Source organism: Parus major, chromosome 26 (genome assembly GCF_001522545.3).
Source record: "Parus major isolate Abel chromosome 26, Parus_major1.1, whole genome shotgun sequence".
Classification (NCBI taxonomy): Eukaryota; Metazoa; Chordata; class Aves; order Passeriformes; family Paridae; genus Parus; species Parus major.
The window spans coordinates 3,931,010-3,934,090 of NC_031795.1; positions in this window are offsets into that span (position 1 = coordinate 3,931,010).

The following is a 3,081-nucleotide window of genomic DNA, read 5'->3' on the forward strand; positions in this document are numbered from 1 at the left end:
CAGGAATAGCCAGGAATAGTCAGGAATAGCCAGGAATAGCCAGGAATTTGGGAATATCCCGAGCTGGAAGGGACCCACAAGGATCAGCCTCAGGTCCCTCAAGGCCCTTCATTTACAGCCCCTAATTAATTGATTAATTTGATTCTCTTGGCACTTGCTGCTGTCATTGAGGATGCTCCCGGCCTGGCACTGGCAGTGACATCAGGAATGAGCTTGGAGCAGAAACTCGAGGCTGTTCTGATTTAAAATGGCTGGAAAATCCCAAAAAATCAGATTGTAAACTGCTGAAAAATCCAGAAAAATCTGATCTAATATTCCTGGGGAAAAAAAACCCCACAAATCTAGAAAAATCTGATTTAGAACTGCTGGAAAAACCCAGAAAAATCTGATTTAATATTGCTGGGGAAAAAAAAAAACAACCAAACTAGAAAAATCTGATTTAAAACTGCTGAAAAATCCAATTAAAAACCCCTAGGAAAATCCAGAAAAATCCAGAACGCCCCAAAACACAGAGGGGACCTCGGGCTCTGCTCATCCCAACCCTGGAGCAGCCAAATTGAAACCAAACAGCACCAAAAATGCCAAATGCTGTCGCTTCCAAGGAAAAGTTGAATATCCCAGGAACCTCACAGTGCTGGGAAAGGTAAATTTAATAAATTCCTTCCCTATCAGGGCGAATTTCAGCTCAAGTCACTTGGAGATGTGGCTCTGACTCCTTTAATTTTAATTTTTCCTTCCTCATTTCTGTTTTCTCTCTTCTCCAGAACCAGTTTTGCTCCTGAATTAATCCATGAAGCACAAATATTTCAAATTTTTTCAGGAATATCAATTTTTCCCTGGCTGAGCTCATTTTCCTATCCCTTGGATCTCCTGTTTTATTTAGATTAATTTGATTTCTTCAAATATTCCTTCCCCAAGCCGTTCCTAAGGAATCCTTCCAGATCCTGCTACGTTTAGGGAGGCAAAACTTTTTTTATCAGCACTGCTGCAAACTGCCAGATCTCCAAAAAAAATATAAAATAACAGAAAATGGACCCCAAAATGATATTTAATTCTTCAAAATGACATTTCTTTTAGGCTCAAAAAGCAGCATCTTGGGCAGAAAATGGGAACTTTTCTTTGACATAATCCAAGTTTTTTGCTTGCTGTGCTCACTTTGCCCAAGGACAGGAGGTTCAGATTTCCCAGGAAAAAGTGGGATTTGGGAACTTTTCCCAAAGATTGGCAGCTTGTGTTTATTTGATGAGACAAAAGGAGTGAAAAGGGAGGAGGAGAAACACTTGGAGAATTTCCCTGCCTGAAAACTTCTTTTTTTTTTTAAAAAAAAACCCTAATATTTTCATTTATTTTAATAAAAATAACCCAGATTAACAAACAGCAGATCTAATATTCAAATTAAAAGGTGAAATGTGAACAGCCAAGCCCCAAAATGACAAAAATCACACCTGAGGTGCAACTGTAGGCTGAGAAGTGCCTGGAAATAATCCAACTAAGGCTCTGTTTTCCCCAAAAATTACAAAATCAGGCTGATTTCAGATACAGACTTTTTGTTTTTGTAGCTTTTCCAACTCCACGTGGAATTTGGGATTTCACATTCCTCCCCTCGGGGTGGCCCTGCAGGAATTGAGACCTCCAAGGGTGGCACCATCCCAGTGCCAACCTCAAGAAATGACATTTTTCACTGATTTTTCACCCCAAACCCTGTTCCCCTGAGGAAAAACAGCCAAGTTTGTACCAACAAATAAAAAAAAAGGGGATTTTGTATTCCAAACTTTCCAAAAATTCCACCTTCTGCTGCCACAGCTTTTGGAAATTCTTCCCAATCCAGGTGATGCCAGCAGAAACCTGGAGCCTTGGTTTGGCTGCCACAGCACTCAGGGACATTCCTGAGGGGCTTTTTGGGTGTTAAACCCCATTTTTTTGGGGTGTTAAAACCCTTTATGTAGGTTAAACACACTTTTGTGTGTTAAAACCCACTTTATGGGTGTTAAAACCCATTTCTGGGGGATAAAACTAATTTTGGGGGGGTTAAACCAAATTTTCTCCACAGCAGAACTCCATGAAAATCCCATTTTTGAGGGAATTTAGCTGCCAGCTGAGTTCAGCTCCCAGAAAATCCTGGAATGTGGCCCAGCCCCGGTGGCAGTTTCAGCCAGGGCACAGAAATTGGTGTCCCAGGGGCAGCAGAGGGAGGAATTGAGAAGAATTGAAACATTTTCCCAGCAGGAACAGCTCTGGGAGCTTCCCAGGGATTGGGATTCACCAGGACACTCAAGGCTACTGTACCTGTTCCTCCTGGAGCTGGCTCAGGATTTTTAGGGATTGAAGGGTGTTGATCCAGGGGGATTCTCCTGTTTCCTGCTTCTGCTCATTCCTCTTTGATAGGGGAGGAATGAGCTGCATCAAACTTCATTGTTTTGGGTTTCTGGAGCCAAAAAGACACTTGGAACCCAAGATTGTGCCCAAAATCAGAACTGCCCAGCTCCAGGTGGTTTTCCAAACATCCTGCCCTGATCCCATTCCTGCCCTGATCCCATTCCTGCTCCCATCCCATTCCTGCCCTGATCCCAGTCCTAACTCTGATCCCATTCCTGCCCTGATCCCATTCCTGCCCTGATCCCATTCCTGCTCCCATCCCATCCTTGTTCTCATCCCATCCCTGCCCTGATCCCAGTCCTGCTCCCATCCCATTCCTGTCCCAATCCTGTTCCTGATCTATCCCATCCCTGCCCTGATCCTGTTCCTGCTTGATCCCACCCCTGCCCTGATCCCACCCCTGCCCTGATCCCACTCCTCCGCTGATCCCATTCCTGCCCTGATCCCATTCCTGCCCTGATCCCATCCCTGTTCCGATCCCATTCCTGCCCTGATCCCACTCCTCCGCTGATCCCATTCCTGCCCTGATCCCATCCCTGTTCAGATCCCATTCCCGCTCTGATCCCATCCCTGTTCCGATCCCATTCCTGCCCTGATCCCATTCCTGCCCTGATCCCATTCCTGCTCTGATCCCATCCCTGTTCAGATCCCATCCCTGTTCAGATCCCATCCCTGCCCTGATCCCATCCCTGCCCTGATCCCATC